This window comes from Amblyomma maculatum, chromosome 10 (genome assembly GCF_055883805.1).
Source record: "Amblyomma maculatum isolate TAMU_Amacu chromosome 10, ASM5588380v1, whole genome shotgun sequence".
Lineage (NCBI taxonomy): Eukaryota > Metazoa > Arthropoda > Arachnida > Ixodida > Ixodidae > Amblyomma > Amblyomma maculatum.
In genome coordinates this window covers 107,145,855-107,163,568 of record NC_139353.1, presented here as the reverse complement: position 1 = coordinate 107,163,568, position 17,714 = coordinate 107,145,855, and positions in this window count along the sequence as shown.

The window sequence follows — 17,714 nt, the reverse complement described above, 5'->3', positions numbered from 1 at the left end:
CGCAATATCTATCACGCTTTCTCCGGCAAGTGTGTAACGGATGGCACACCAGCGTTCCTGTCGCGTGGCGGAACTGATTTATTTAGAGGAAGGGAAAGGCACGGTAACTGTCTCACTTGTTTTCTGCGGACACCGCAACCGCGCCGTAAGGGAAGGGAGGAAGATGGGAGTGAAAGTGGAAAGAGAGAAAGAGGAGCCGTAGTGAAGGGCTACGGAGTAATTTCGACCACCTAGGGATCTTTAACGTGCGCTGACATCGCACAGCACACGACGCCTCTTCGTTTCGCCTCCACCGAAACGCAGCCGCCGAGGTCGGGTTCGAACCCGGGTACTCCGGCGCAGTAGTCGGGCGTCTTACCACTGCACCACCCCGGCGGGGCGTCGTGTTGTTGTTGTGGCTGTAGGAAGAAGGAAAAGAAAATGCACGGGCCTGCTACTGGCTCTACAGTAGAGCCACCTCCGCTGCCTCGTGCAGATAGAAGAGAATATAGATAAGAAAGAAAAGGAAGAGGGAAAGAAAGACGCGCGCCGCAACAACAGCCGTCGTCCACCCCGACAGCTGCTGTTGCGGCGCGCGTCTTTCTTTCCCTCTTCCTTTTCTTTCGTGAAGGGTGGCTGTTCGTGACCTTACGGGGAAATGACGGTAATTCAACGCCGCTTGCGGCTCGGCTAGCCAGCTACCGAATGTTTTTCTGTGCTAGGCCGTCATTGCACCCGCCACAGCCTAGGGGGTGAATGACGGCTGTTGTGGCGCGCGTCTTTCTCTCCCTCGTCTTTTTCTTCCCTCAGTACTTTCTTTTGCTCGCACGAGGCAGCGGAGGTGTTCTTTCCTAGCCCTACGGGGTTGGGACGTTAGGACAATGCAGCTTACGGCGGGGGCTAGCTAGCCACCGAATTTTTATCTGTAGTAGGCTATCATTGCACGCGCCACTGCTTCGGTGGTGGACGACGGCTGTTGTTGCGGCGCGCGTCATTCTCTCCCTCTTCTTTTTTTCTTTCTTGTCTATTTGCTCTTCTGCCCGCACGAGGCAGCGGAGGTGGCTCAGCGTATTTGGGTTTGCGCGGTACGGTGGCTCCGCAAGGGACAAAACGACAGAAGAGACGAAGAAAGCGGGCTGTTCCGACTAGCATCTACCGCCCCCAGGAGCCGAGCAGCCTAGCGATTAGCGGCGCATGCTTTTTCAATGGGCGTTATATTAGACGCGGCACTAGCTTGAGAGAGCCTATAATAATATTACTACTACTACTACTACTACTACTACTACTACTACTACTACTAAATAATAATAATAATAATACACAACGTAATATTTCTCTGCTAATGATTATTATTATTATTATTATTATTATTATTATTATTAGTAGTAGTAGTAGTAGTAGTAGTGGTATTAGTAGTAGTAGTAGTAGTAGTAGTAGTAGTAGTGGTATTAGTAGTAGTAGTAGTAGTAGTAGTAGTAGTAGTAGTAGTAGTAGTAGTAGTAGTATAGAGGAAGACTCGTTTCACGAAGTTGGCACTGAATTCTCTGTAGGTAACGGCCGAATTAACTGGCTAAATATTATCTTCACAGTTTTAATTAATAATAATAATAAGAATAATATTAATTGGTTCACGTGAAGGGAAAGGCGCAGTATCTGTCACACTTGTGTCTGTGGACACCTGAACTACTCCGAAGCCCTCCACTATGGCTCCTCTTTCTCTCTATCCTTGTTTACTCCCACCTTCATCCCTTCCCTTACAGCGCGGTTCAGGTGCCCACAGACACAAGTGTGACAGATACTGCGCCTTTCCCTTCCTGTGAATCAATTACTATTATTATTAATAATTAAAACTGTGAAAATATTTAGCCAGTTAATTCGCCCGTTACATACAGACAATTCAGTGTCAACTTCGTGAAACGAGTCTTCCTCTATACTACTACTACTACTATACTATTAATAATAATAATAATAATAATAATAATAATAATAATAATAATAATAATAATAATAATAATAATAATAATAGTAGTAGTAGTAGTAGTAGTAGTAGTAGTAGTAGTAGCAGTATAGTAGCAATAGTAGTAGTAGCAATAGTAGCAACGCTGCTTGCCGCGGGCGCTCGCCAGCCACTGAATGTTATCTGTGTAGGCCGTCGTTGCACCTGCCACTGCTTTGTTGTTGTTGTGGCTGTAGCAAGAAAGAAAAGAAAATGCATGGGCCTGCTACTGGCTCTGTAGCTAATCCACCTCCGCTGCCTCATGCGGACAGAAGAGAAAATAGACAAGAAAGAAAAGAAGGGGAAGAGAAAGGCGTGCGCCACATAAATAGCCGTCGTCCACCACCACTGAAGCGGTGGCGGGTGCAATGACAGCCTACCACAGATAAACATCAGTAGCAGGCTAGCCCCCGCCGCAAGCGGCGTTGACCTACCGTCCCAGCCCCGTAGGGCCAGGAACTGCGACCCTTAACCACCTCCCCATGTGGTGGTTACATTGTGTGGTGGACGACGGCTGTTGTTGCGGAGCCCGCGTTTTTTTCTCCCTCTTCTTTTTCCTTCCTTCTCTGTTTTCTCTTCTGTCAGCACGAAGCAGCCGGGGTGGTGCAGTGGTAAGACGCCCGACTACTGTGCCAGAGTTTTCTCTCCCTCTTCTTTTTCCGTCCTTCTCTATTTTCTCTTCTGTCAGCACGAAGCAGTTGTTCTTGTGGCGGTCAGAAGAAGGAAAAGAAAAAATTTGGAAGACGCTTAAGCTTCGCCTTCAAGAGTGGAACGCGATAGCGTTATTGCACCTCGTCGAGAAAACTTACTAAACGCAAGGGTATTGGGGCATCCTCGCACCGGTACCCGCGCGGCCCGAAGGGGAGAAGCGGGTGAGCGAAGATAGTGATCTAAAGAAAGGAAAGACGCTTGATTCTACAACCTGTGAGGGTGCACGGCGAAACGTCAGGGGCGAGTGGCGCGCCACGTGTCGGGGAAGCGCCGCAAATTGCGAGGAGGGGTTCTTCTGTGTTTGCCGCAAGATGGCTCTGCATGTGCGCAGAGCGCAGAAGAAGTGTAGCGGAAACGTACTTCGCTACTCGTGTAACTGCGACTTCTGTAAATAACATGCTCATAATTACCAATATACACTGCAGTATAACGTTCTACGGCATGTTTCTAAGGCAACACCGCATTCACTAGAAGCGCTTTTGTACCGCTTTCAAGCATCGAACTCGTGGCTGAGTACCAAAGCCAGGAAATAAAAAAAAAAAACTCGTGGCTGAGTGGTAGCGTCTCCGTCTCACACTCCGGAGACCCTGGTTCGATTCCCACCCGGCCCTTCTTAGAACTTGCTTGTGTCGTTCCCGCTAGCCGTGTGTACCTAGCGTACTGAACCGACTAGAACGTCTCCGTCGCGATGCTAAGGGCGTAACATTGTGGTGGAGGTGCGGTGTAACGATCCCTGGCGCTACAGACAGCACCGACACAACTGGAGCCTCGCCGGAGTCGTCGCCTTGCGGGCCTCGAACCGCAAACCAGCGCCATGCAATCGGCCAATTACCCGCAAGCAGCCCATGGTGACGCGGTGATCCAGGCTGAAGATCGGCCTGCGGGTGCAGCGAACAGTTCTTCGCATCACTATCGGGAGCCCCGGACTTTCTCGGGAGCGCCAGGCGAGGACGTTGACGAGTAGTTGACTCACTACCAACGGGTGAGCCGCTACAATCGATGGGACGCCGCCGCTAAGCTCGCAAACATGGTTTTCTTCCTAACCCATACCGCTCTTGTTTGGTTCGAAAACCACGAAGACTCTCTTACCACCTGGGACCGTTTCGTTACTGAATTGCGGCAGTGCTTCGGTGACTGTCTTGCACGAAGGAAGCGAGCTGAACACACGCTTACGCACAGAGCTCAGCTACCTGGGGAAACATGCACAACTTACATAGAGGAGGTCCTAAAGCTATGTAAAACTGCAAGCGCTAACATGACCGAGGAAGATAAAGTAGGACATCTTCTGAAGGGCATCGCAGATGATGTTTATAACTTTCTAATTGCCAAAGGTGACCTGAACGCTGTCTGTGATGTCATTCGGCATGTTCGCACATTCGAGACATTGAGGACTCGTAGCATAACGCCAAAATTTGGGTGGCTCGCCAACGTTCCATCTGTGGCGAGCATTGAAGACAACTTCATGGACTTGTCGTCGACGATCCGGCAAATAGTTCGTGAGGAATTGCAGCGGTTTGAGCCCCCTGTACGGTCTCCATCATCTTTGCCCTCTGACGTTGTCGGCTCTCGAGGGCCTCCCTCCTTGCTCCCGTCGATGCCCGTTGTGAATTCTATCAATACGGCACAGGCGGACGCTTACTCCAACAGCCCGACGCCAAGGTTCGATAGCCCTGGTCACCCGCCTCGCTACGACTCGCGTCCGACTAACTTCTTGTCGCTCTATGATCAGCACTATGAGTACCATCCTCAACCACCACCTGCTCGCTATTTCCGGCGTCCAACCCGAAGACCTGAAGGTAAGTTTCGCTACCCAATGCACCCTGTCTCCTCGGAGCACTCCAGGGAACAAGTTTTTCGTCGCACAGCCCCCGTGTGCCGACGCTGCGGCATTGAGGGGCACATAGCTAGATACTGCCGCAGCCGCCCACTCACCCGTTACGATCGGCCCGTCCAAAATGCTCCGCCACGTAACCGTTTCTACGACTCTAATTGGCAATGGCCCCCATCTTCGTATGAATATCCCCAGACCAATGGACCGCGCAACAACTCTCCTTCTTCCGAACGAAGTATCTCACCACCACCTGCCTCTTCTGCGCGCCGCTCTCCGTCACCACGGCCACGAAGGCGGTCGGCATCGCCTTTGCCGGAAAACTAGTCAGCGCGGCTGCTGGAGGTCAGGCCGCTGGAGACTGTGCGCTGCCTGAAGAAATTCCTCCATCTGTTGTTATGTTAAAGAACGCGGTCTATGTGCTTGTGGATGGTGTGGCGACAATGGCTTTAGTGGATACCGGGGCAACCATTTCAATAAGGAGTTTATCGTTTAAGAAGCGGTTAGGACGCAAAGTTATGTTTGTTTGGGACAGAAATGTGAATTTTCATGGCGCGGGTGGTGAGGTGTTGTGTCCCCTGGGAATGTGTACTGCTTCCGTGTCCCTGGGTGGAACGGTATTCGCAGCGGAGTTTGCAGTGCTTTCGCGATGCACGCATGACATAATTCTAGGTATTGACGTTTTGAGAATGTGTGGCGCTACGGTCGACTGCCGCTCTGGGGAACTCTGCGTTGATGGTTCCCTTCCTTCTGGACTCTTAGAGAAGCCGCATGTCCGTGAAGATGTGTTCTGTGTAACAAAGGATACCAATGTGCCAGCCTTGTCTATGGTGTGCGTCCCAGTTTTGTGCCCCAACCATGCTTCCGACACCTTCGACGCTACAGTGGCACCGCTTCATTCTAACTGTGCAAAGAAATACATTCTGGTTCCTCATTGCCTACTGTCGGTGGTCAAGGGCTGCTCACGGCTCTGGGCCATTAATTGTTCTTCGCAACCAGTAGTTTTGCCTGTGAATATGAAGATTGCGACCTGTAGCCAAGACGACGCCCCGTCGGTGGCTTTGGTTACTGATGCACCTGGCGAAAGTGCTGCCGCTCCAGCCCCTGACTCGCAACTACATCGGATGATCAGCCGCTCTCTAACCAGGGACCAGCGTGACGCTTTGGAGGCCTTACTGGTCAAGTATTCTTTCATATTTGATTTTTCCGAGCCTAGCGGCTCACGGTGCATTCCCGTGACACGTACCCGGCATCGCATTGACACAGGCTACTCATACCCAATTCGACAGAAGCCGTACAGAGTGTCACCAACAGAACGCCAGGTCATCAGTGAGCAGGTTCGGGATATGCTGGAAAAGAGTGTTATTCAAGAGTCATGCAGTCCCTGGGCCGCCCCTGTAATTCTGGTGAAGAAGAAAGATGGTACATTTCGCTTTTGCGTCGACTATCGCCGTCTGAATGCTGCAACAAAGAAGGATGTGTATCCCCTTCCGCGGATCGATGACGCCATAGATTGTCTGTTCTCGGCACCATATTTTTCATCCGTCGATCTGCGATCGGGATATTGGAAGATCCCTATGCACCCTGACGACAAGGAAAAAACGGCATTTATCACACCCGACAGCCTGTTTGAATTTAATGTAATGCCTTTTGGGCTCTGCAATGCTCCTGCAACTTTCGAGATTTATGGACTCTATCCTACGGGGACTAAAATGGCAAATATGTATGTGCTGCCTCGATGATGTCGTCATTTTTGGCCGGACATTCGAAGAGCACAACGAACGCCTCGCTCTCGTGCTTGACTGCTTCAACAACGCCGGTCTAGTACTTAATTCGAAGAAGTGTCGCTTCGATGAGCGCCAGATTTTGGTACTAGGACACCTTGTCGATCGTGAAGGCGTCAGACCTGACCCTCAAAAGACTGCGGCCGTTGCATCGTTTCCAACACCTCAGAACGTGAAGGAACTCCGAAGTTTCCTAGGACTGTGCTCATATTTCCGTCGCTTCATTCCCCGTTTTGCTGACATTGCTAACCCGCTTACGTGCCTTCTCCACAAAGACGCTCCCTTCGAGTGGACTTCAGAGTGTGACTCTTCTTTTTGCCAGCTCAAGTTTTTACTAACGTCCCATCCGATTCTCCGGGATTTCAACCCTTCTGCTCCAACGGAACTGCATACGGACGCCAGTGGTGTTGGCATTGGTGCTGTGCTGATTCAGCGTTACGGCGACAAGGAACATGTTATTGCTTACGCCAGTCGTTCCTTAAGCAAACCTGAACGAAATTACACAATCACTGAGCAAGAATGCCTCGCGGTAGTTTTCGCCATTCAGCGATTTCGCTGTTATCTATACGGGCGGCCCTTCACAGTGGTCACTGATCATCATTCCCTGTGCTGGCTGATAAACCTCCGTGACCCATCTGGCCGTCTTGCACGGTGGGCAATTCGTTTACAAGAGTTTGATTATACAGTTTCGTACAAGAGTGGACGCCGGCACGCTGACGCGGACTGTCTCTCACGTTTACCGCTTCCCACAACGGAATGTGACGCCGACAATTTTGATCATTACATCGCTGCGGTTTTACCTCCATTCCCCGATACCTGTACATTCCACACTGAGCAGAGGAAAGATGAGAATCTCCAACCATTCTTTACCGCTGCAAGGGACCCTACAGCTTCCTCTCCCTGTTGTATACAGAGTGGTCTTTTGTACAAAAAGGACTATTCTCCCACTGGTCTCCGCTACCTTCTGGTGGTGCCCGTCAGCCTACGCTCCTCTGTTTTGCGCGTTATGCACGACGACCCCACTTCGGGACACCTCGGATTTGCGCGGACGCTCTATCGCATCCAAGAACGTTTCTACTGGCCCTGGATGCGTGAAACCACTGAGAAGTATGTGGCTAGCTGTGCTCAATGTGCGAGTCACAAACGCCCCGCCGGCACTCTTCCTGGTCTTCTTCATCCGGTGACGCCTCCAAGATCCCCTTTTGATAAAGTCGGGGTAGACCTCTTGGAACCTTTTCCCAAGTCTCATTCTTGCAACCGCTGGATTGTCATCTGCACTGATTACCACACTCGTTACTGTGAGACGGCTGCCCTTCCATCGGCTACTGCACACCAAGTCTCCCTCTTCCTGCTGTACTTTGTTATACTGCGCCATGGACCTCCCCGAGTGTTGATCAGCGACCGAGGGCATCAGTTCACCGCTGATGTTGTCGAATAACTCCTTCGTTTGTGCCAAACGCATTTCCGACATTCTACCCCGTATCATCCGCAAACAAATGGGTTGACCGAGCGAACCAACTGGACACTCACCAACATGCTTTCAATGTACATCGCCGCCGACCACAAGGACTGGGACACTGTGCTACCATTTATAACATACGCATACAACACCGCTTAACAGGAAACAACAAGTTACAGTCCATTCTTTCTCCTCTATGCCCGGTCTCCTCGACACATCCTCGACACCATCCTCCCGTTCTCCACAGATGACGAACCTGAGATTGCTGAGATCCTGTGCCGGGCTGAAGAAGCCCGCCGAATAGCCCGCCTGAGAACTCTCGCCTCACAAAAGCGCTCTAAATCCCGCTACGACGACCACCATCGCCACGTCACCTACCTCCCTGGAGATATGGTCTGGCTTTGGCGTCCACTAAGGAAGCGTGGCTTAAGTCAGAAACTGCTCGCGCATTATATCGGTCCCTATGTTATCCTCGAGGCAATTAGTGACCTCACCTATCGGATTGCGCGCCTTACAAAAAGTGGCCGACGTTCTTCACGAACTGAGCTTGCCCACGTCGTGCGTCTGAAACCCTGTCATCCTCGTGCTGACGATTGACTCGCCCGGAGGGCTTCGCCTGCGACGGAGGAAGTGTTACGGACTTGTTCTCAAACACAGCACGGAGGAAGAAAGAAGGAAGATGAAGAAGAAGTGTGCGCGCCCGTTCGACCTTTGTCTGGTGGCACTTGTGTCGTTCCCGCTAGCCGTGTGTACCTAGCGTACTGAACCGACTAGAACGTCTCCGTCGCGACGCTAAGGGCGTAACAATATATTCCTAAACCAAATAGACCACTCACACTAGCAAACCTCCGACCCATCTTCCTCACTTCGTGCCTGGGAAAACTTTTCGGACGCGTCGTGCTGGCTAGACACTCAGCACATGACGGACAATGACCTCTACCCCCACAGCATGGTCGGCTTCCGCTCCTGTTTGTCCGCGCAGGATGCCATGCTGCAGCTCACCACCGACATTTTGACCCGGCTATCCCGGGCCATACAAAGGCCGTCCTGCGTTTGGATTTATCTAAAGCATTTGATCGAGTTGATCACACCGCGATCATGACAGCCCTTCCCTGTCTTGATGTGGGTGTTCGTACGCACACCTATATCGGAGCTTTCCTTAACAACCGCACGGCTGAGGTCCACTTTGGCCCACACACATCACCTCCTTACTCCCTTAAAGGGGTCGGTACTTCCCAGGGCTCTGTCCTCTCCCCTTAACTGTTCAACGCGACAATGATCTCACTCGCCCGCAAACTTACCACGATACCACACCTCCGGCACACCCTCTATACCGACGACATAACGTTCTGGACCACCCACGGCAGTGATGGCAACAAAGAAGGCACACTACAAAGCGGCGCCACATTAACACAAGAACACGCACGAAACATCGGACTCTCATGCTCCCCAGAGAATTCCGAGCTTCTCATCCTTCGCCCCACCACCCGTAACCATCCCAGCGCCCCCCTAACCGTTTGCTTTGGATGATCGCCCCATTACGGAGGTGGACACTCTCCGGGTCCTGGGGCTTCATATCCAAAGCAATGGTAGAAACGCCCTCACAATAATGAAACTCAAGCGGGTGACAGGTGCGATCTCGCACCTCATCCGCAGAGATTCGGGCCACCATAGGGGCATGACGGAGCACGATCTATGTCGTCTCATTCATACCTTTATCCTCAGCCGATTCTTATACACACTCCCTTACCTCAGACTTAGAGGTGAAGAGATCTCCACCTTGGACGCGATGCTTCGTACCGCGTTCAAAACCACCCTCCACCTACCCCTCAACACTTCAACAGAGAAATTACTTAAGCTGGGTCTCCACAATACTGTTGGGGAGCTTGTGGAGGCCCACAGACAGACCCAGTATATCCGATTAACACAGACTGGCACTGGACGTCACATCCTCAGAACTCTCGATGTTCACATCCCAGCTAACGACCCCACACTCCTCCTCACCCTACGCCCTATCCACTCTAACCTTCTTGTCAAACCCCTTCCCCGAAACTCCCATCCACAACACCACGAGCCCCGCCGCCGAGCCCGGGCAAAGGCGCTCCACAAATATTACGGCTCCGAGACGGATGCCGTGTGGGTGGACGCCGCAAAGCTCGAGCGATGAGGCGGCGGCAGCCGCGGTGAACAATACCCTTCAGTCCATTGCATATCTCCCCCTCCCCTCTGTTACCTCCTCAGAAGTGGCCGAGGAGGCAGCGATCGCCCTTGCAATTGACCACACGGAAGCTAATTATGTACTCACAGACTCAAAAACTGCACTACAAAATTTCGCACGTGGGTGAGTTCATGTTTCTGCTTTTTGCATATTGACCTCGTCCACTGCCAACCCGCCCCGCCATGTGGAGCTTATCTGGGTGCCTGCGCACTCTGGGAACCCTGGCAACGAGGCCGCCAACAGCTTAGCCCGAGGTCTAATACGCCGGGCACGGGCGGTCCCCACATCGGAGTTCTCCCGGGAGCGCATGCACACGTTTAAAGAGATTACTCAGGCCTACCGGGTCGAGAGATAGATCTACCCCCTCCTCACTCCTCCCTCAGCAATCACCACCAAACACTATGGCGCCGCCTGCAGACGCGAACCCTCTCATCCCTTATATTAGGTCCCGTTACCACCCCACTCTTACCGACCCTCCTGCAACCTTTGCAACCACCCCACTGCCACCCTCGCACTCATTCCATTCCAATGCCCGGCGGATCCTCCCTCGCGGGGTCTGGAGCACTTCACCACCTGGGAGGAATGGGAGACCCTGCTACGCTCTAAGGACCCGGTCCGGCAAAGGCCGCCACAGACCGAGTTGCCGACGTCATGAACCGTAGGAACATGAACGTTTGAGTGTAGTGGGGCCGTGCGAGGGCCTAGGAGCCTGCGCGCCCTGAACTCCTGTGTTAAAATAAATGTTTTTTACTACTACTACTTCACAGGTGTTCTATAATTCATTTGCAGGAAATGAAAGGCGCAGCATCTGTTACTCACTTTAGACAAGAAGCGCCACCCGGCGGCGTCGGAGGAAACTCGTTACCGCTTGGTCCCCTAGCTGACGGCAGATGGGTAACGTCACATCTTTGATGTCACCCTAATTTAGTGACCTAAGTATATTTAGTATATTTCTATATATGCTTTGCGATGCGGCGTTCCAGGAAATGCGAAATGAAAGCCGCCGCACGGACACAGGGATGGAACGCTCGGTGCGGTTAGCTTCTTTTATGCATGATGGATGGATGGATAACTTTTATTGTACACCTTAAATAGAAGCCCCTATCTTCCCACCCCCAGCACGCAGGACTAGTAGTTGGGGGCTGGAGCCTCCGCGACGAAAGGCAGTCACTCCCCTGATGGGGCTGGAGCAAGGAAGTCACCGCCGCTTGAGGCGGGGGCTAGCCTGCCACCGAATTTTTTTATCTGTTGTAGGCCGTCATTGCACCCGCCACCGCTTCGGTGGTGGACGGCGGCTGCTGTTGCCGTGCGCGTCTTTCTTTCCCTCTTTCTTTTCTTTCTTCTCTAGTTTCTCTTCTGCCTGCACGAGGCAGCGGAGGTGGCTCAGCTACAGAGCCAGTAGCTGGCCCGTGAATTTTCTTTTCCTTCTTCCTACAGCCACAACAACAACAACAACTACAACGAAAGGCAAACAAAGATGTTCTCTCTTAGTGGCCTCGGCCCCCAGGAGGACGGCTTGGTGCTGCCGAGCGGGATCTTCGCTCCGTAGCAGGGCTTCCCAGCTCTCTTTGCTATTGATGTTATTGCGAAAGCAATACTACTTTCACTTTTCAGCCCTTCGCTTAGCGAGGCGGTAGCTACCATTTACCTTTAGCGTGACCTTTGGCGCGCAGCCAAGCACAGCTGCGCAAAAACAGGGGCCCCAACTCGCGCCGTCAACTCAGGAGGCGGTAGCTACCAAACGCGGCCTAACTCCCGCTCCCTCCGTGAAGGAGCGCTACAGCGGGAGTGACGGCATGCCATCTGCCGAAAAAAAATAGGAGGACGCTTTAGCTTCGCCTTCAAGAGTGGAACGCGATAGCATTATTGCACCTCGTTCGCACCGCCCACTCATTCGCTCGGTATGCTCTTGAGTCGATGGTCCATCAGTGCTCGCCGGCGAGGAAGACACTGATGAGCAAGACACTGTAGAGCTATCGGCACTGGTAGACGGCGCCGCTTCCATCACACGCGTCTCAAAAGCGAGCGCGCTGGGCCCTGCAATACAACACCCGTCGACCTGCCAAGGAGTGTAAGACAATGCGCTATGGCGCAGCAATCACTGATGAGGCGCCCCGCGTCGGACTTAGCACTCACGAATCACGCGGTGAGCGCCGAGCAACGCAGCGTTCGGCGCGGCAACGAAACGTGCGCCTGAGCAAGCGGAACGAACCCAAGAACTCGGTGTCTCGGAGGGAGAAAGCCGGGCAGCGACGCGCCATGAAGGCGGACGCGATCATGGGGCTGACGCCTTGATGGGATCGTCCTCTATATTGCTTGGGAGCACCAAGCAGAAGCATGATTCCTCGGAAGCAGCTCGGCACACATCGCAGGGGACGCTTTCCCAGCAGAAGCGCTACGGCGCAGCGATCACGTCAGGGGCGTCCGGCATCAGACGCTGCACCTAGCAATCGCGCTGTGAGCGGAAAGAGGAGCCGCGTCGCCTAAACACCACTGTTCGAGTGACGCACGCTGGATGTTGGAAGGGGAGAGAGCGAGAAAACTTATTAAACGCAAGGGTAATGGGGCATCCTCGCACCGGTACCGGCGCGGCCCGGAGGGGAGAAGCGGGTGAGAGAAGATAGTGATCTAAAGAAAGGAAAGACGCTTGATTCTACAACCCGTGAGGGTGCACGGCGAAACGTCAGGGGCGAGTGCCGCGCCACGTGTCGGGGCAGCGCCGCACATTGCGAGGAGGGGTTCTTCTGTGTTTGCCGCAAGATGGCTCTGCATGTGCGCAGAGCGCAGAAGAAATGTAGCGGAAACGTACTTCGCTAATCGTGTAACTGCGACTTCTGTAAGTAACCTGCTCATAATTACCGATATACACCGCAGTATAACTTTCTACGGCACATTTCTAAGGCAACACCGCATTCACTAGAAGCGCTTTTGTACCGCTTTCAAACAGCGAACTCGTGGCTGAGTGGTAGCGTCTCCGTCTCACACTCCGGAGACCGTGGTTCGATTCCCACCCAGCCCCATCTTGGAAGGTGCTTTTTATTTATGAAGTGCATGCCGGGATTTATCGTTTACGGCCAACGCAGCCGACACCGGCTTTTCTGCGACACGAGCTCCTTAACGCTACCGCGTTAATAGGGATCGAACTCGCGCCGTCAACTTGCGAGGCGGTAGTAGACGGTAGTATGGTGGCTAGAAGGGGGCAGTGTGACGGGCGACGTATCCGCGCCTCGCGAGAGGGAGCCGCGATCCGCGATGAAATTTCCCGGCGCCGCAAGGAGCGCTGCAGCTCTCTGGTGTGCATGGGGAACTAGCCGCTGCCGCGCGATTGAGCGCAGCAGCGCGGGTGCGGGCGAGGCCTGGGACGCGTGGACTGCGCTTGTTTGCACGTGGACCGCGAACGATTCGAAGCTGGTAGTCGCACATGTACCACAGTGATCCTTTTGAAGTGCGAAGTGGGTGATTTTGAGCTGATCCTGCGTTATGCAGTAGATAACGCTGTGCGCTCTCGTGGCGCAAAAGCGCGAACATGTTTTGCACCCGTGCGCAGTAGCGTGTGCAAAGCGCGCAAAGCCGAAACCCCCTTTTCAGACCACCTAAGTATGTAGCTTAACGCGAACCGAGGTTGCGAAATATCAAACGTGCTGACAAGGAGCTGACGACTAATTGTGTCTCGTTTGCGAACGCATGGCATACTAAGTCGACAACTTTTTCGGTATAGAATACTCGATCGAGACAAATCTTCACCCAAGACCTGCGAAGTTGCTCGTAACTATCATCTGCCCTAGTTTAACATTGCCCGTCCACAGAAACAGAAAAATATTCAAGTCAAACTTAATTGTTACGCTATGCCTTTGCTGATCAACAGCTGAAAATAATATTTTAATACGCTGGACATGTTTATATTTGAGGACCAATGCGGGGAGCATTGTGATGCTGGCTCTTTTATTCAGCTGTGCCTCAGTTCAGGCCACAATAATGAGGGTGAAACAAGGGATAGCCAGCTTATCTTTTATATGGCAGGATGTGTGACACAGAAGCTTAGCAGCACAATTCCTTGCCAGAATTGTGATTCTGGCCTCAAAGGCAGCAGCTAAATTCAATTAAGATCGCTGTGCACACAACAATTTGATAGGGGAGGCTTATTTTACAGCCAGGGACAAAAGTTTGAGGGATGCTGGCTCGTGGAGTTTTGTGTGTGTGTGTGTGTGTGTGTGTGTGTGTGTGTGTGTGCGTGTGTGTGTGTGTGTGTGTGTGCGTGCGTGCGTGCGTCCGTGGTCGGGCAATTATGAAGAAAGAAATTTGTGGAGTCACGAGGGGACATGCACGCTATATTCAGAGGAAAAAAATCAGAAGACACACTAGCGAGGCAACGAAAAAATAAAATTTTCCCACAAATCCCTCCCCCAAACGTTTGTTCCTGGCTGTAGCATATAGAACTATGGTGGCCGGCGTTAGTAGGGGACGCATTCACATTTTTTGTTAAAGAAAAAGAAAACGTTTTGTGCTTTCAGTGTGCATGATGTCTCACAGTTTCTCAGCAGTCTAACAAACTCCACCAAGTGGGATGCGCGATGTTCACCGTAAAGAGGTTACTGCAAAATGTTTCCAGTTGGTGGTGCTAACTATGGATTCATATTTTTTTTACTCTTTGAATAATGGACAAGGCTCTTCAAAATGAGCGCCAGAAACATTTGAAGTTATAAACAGAGTGAATTTGAAGCAGAGCCATTAATTCGTTGTTCGGTCGCTCTGACGTCGGCATTTGTATATTGTATTAATAAAACAAACATCATTTATGCTCTTGTGGACATTTTGTGCAAATGATTTCTTTGCCTTAATTGTAATGAAGTGTTTCCTTTGGTCTTGTGGATTTGTCCCGCAAAAGCAGTGATGGAAAATATTTAGTGCATGATATGAGATGCGCCAGAACATCCACAAGTGCACCTATTATTTATGAGCTACAGTTTCCATGTAATGTAGCCATAAACGGCATGTTGCTGGAGCATGCAGCCCGACGAACAGACAGCGCTCTGTTCGTCGTCCTGCCTGTTTTACGTTCGTCTACTTGTTAGCGTGTCGTAGCGCGCTGAGAACCAATTTGCTAGTACGTCCTTTTTTTTTTCTGTGGCCACTCATTATATTTGCCGCGGCTGGAGCCGAACTCCAAAGCTCTCGGTCAGAGTTCTAAATTGTCCGTGTTCGTTGTCCATGTTCACTTGTGCTATCAAGCTTTAAGTGAAAACTAAACGCGTACAGAGTTAATATTCTGATATGCGTTCTATTAAAGCTTGCTTTTCCTAAATTGCGTGGCTAAACACCATTTGCGCGTACTGATGGAGAAAACAATGCATCTTTGCATCTCTGATGTGCAAACATTTTGTCATGTTGGCATCGCACCAGAATAAAAATTCAAACGTGACGCAAAATTCACGCGACACGCGTGCCTGGTGCTATACTGGTGCCCTATGCAGCCCCCTCCAGCCGCCGCGATGGCTGCACGGATGGATGGAATATAGGAGCGTCCCCTTTGAAACGGGGTGGTAGCAGTAGCTATCATGCTCATTTTTCTCCCTATATCTTAATTATTGATTTAGAACGGTTAAATAAACCATCATTCTGTTTATTAAATTTTTGTTCCTACATTACTAACATTATGTCAGTTCTCTGCTTTTAAGCCACCAATGTTCCAGTCGTTTTTTGCTAGTTTCCACCGCCGGTTTATTCACCCGGACCACTGGTATCTCTAAACCCCAGAGCTTCAGGAACAGTGATTGCGCCTGCACCAACTTCCGGATGGATACCATTACATTCGAGTATAATATGGTCAATTGTTTCACTGGAGTTTCCAAATACAGCACATGCGTCATCTCCATTGTTAAATTTCTTTTTGTAGCTGCGTGTTCTAAGGCACCCTGATCTAGCTTCAAAAAGTAGGACACTGCCTCTTGAGCTATCAAAGAAATCTTCCTTCCTGATCTGCATTTTCCACTTTCGGTATAATTCCACACTCTGTTTCTTTTCCATCCAATTTATCTAATTTTTACCTTCTCTGTTTTTCACCTGTTGCTTAATGCTGTTTATTTCTCCGTCCTTGTTACTAGCATACTTACTAGTTAGTTTCCTAGTTCTTTTCCTGCATTGTGAGTCAATGCTTTTTAGGTACAGGTATTTAAATAGTTTAGCTGCCCATCTGTTACTGTCCAATTTCCTCAGGCGTTCCTCATATAATATTTTACTCTGAGCTTCCCGTACTTCGAAAGATGCTCAGCCCATATCTCCCTGTACCGCCTCATTTGTAGTTTTGCACGCCAGCTGCAAGTAGCGCCATCTATAGCTTTCATCGTTGCCCTTTGCGCCTCGCCGGCTCCCGTCCGTCGCACTGCCCCCTTCTAGACGGTAGCTACCAAACGCGGCCTAACTCCCGCTCCCTCCGTGAGGGAGGCTACAGCCGGAGCCGGAGTAAGTCCAAAAGGCGAAGGAATGCCGGGATAATGAAGCATAAGGCATTGTGGGGATACAATAGGTATGAGGTTTTGAGGGGTACTTGGAAAGGAATTATGGTGCCCGGACGTACTTTCGGAAATGCGGTTTTGTGCCTAAAATCAGAGGTACAGTCGACATTAGAAACAAATCATAGATCCGTTGGACGATTAGCACTAGGTGCCCACGGCAAAACTACAAATGAGGCGGTACAGGGAGATATGGGCTGGGCATCTTTCGAAGTACGGGAAGCTCACAGTAAAATATTATATGAGGAACGCCTGAGGAAATTGGACAGTAACAGATGGGCAGCTAAATTATTTAAATACCTGAACCTAAAAAGCGTTGACTCACAATGGAGGAAAAGAACTAGAAAACTAACTAGAAAGTATGCTAGTAACAAGGACGGAGAAATAAAGAGCATTAAGCAACAGGTGAAAAACAGAGAAGGTAAAAATTGGATAAATTGGATGGAAAAGAAACAGAGTGTGGAAATATACCAAAAGAGGAAAATGCAGATCAGGAAGGAAGATTTCTTTGATAACTCAAGAGGCAGTGCCCTACATTTTGAAGCTAGATCAGGGTGCGTTAGAACATGCAGCTACAAAAATAAATTTAACAATGGAGATGACGCATGTGCTGTATTTGGAAACTCCCGTGAAACAATTGACCATATTATACTCGAATGTAATGGCGAATGTAATGGTATCCATCCGGAAGTTGGTGCAGGCGCAATCACTGTTCCTGAAGCTCTGGGGTTTAGAGATAACAGTGGCCAGGTGGATAAACTGGCGGTGGAAACTAGCAAAAAACGACTGGAAGATTGGTGGCTTAAAAGCAGAGAAGTGACATAATGTTAGTAATGTAGGAACAAAATTTAATATATAGAATGATGGTTTAGTTAACCATTCTAAATCAATAATTAAGTTATAGGGAGAAAAATGAGCGCGATAGCTACTGCTACCACCCCGTTTCAAAGGGGACGCTCCTATATTCCATCCATCCATCCATCCATCCATCCATCCATCCATCCATCCATCCATCCATCCATCCATCCATCCATCCATCCATCCATCCGTCCGTCATCCCATCTGCCGCAAAAATAGAAATGCGGTTTTGTGCCTAAAATCAGAGGTACAGTGGACATTAGAAACAAATCATAGATCCGTTGGACGATTAGCACTAGGTGCCCACGGCAAAACTACAAATGAGGCGGTACAGAGAGATATGGGCTGGGCATCTTTCAAAGTACGGGAAGC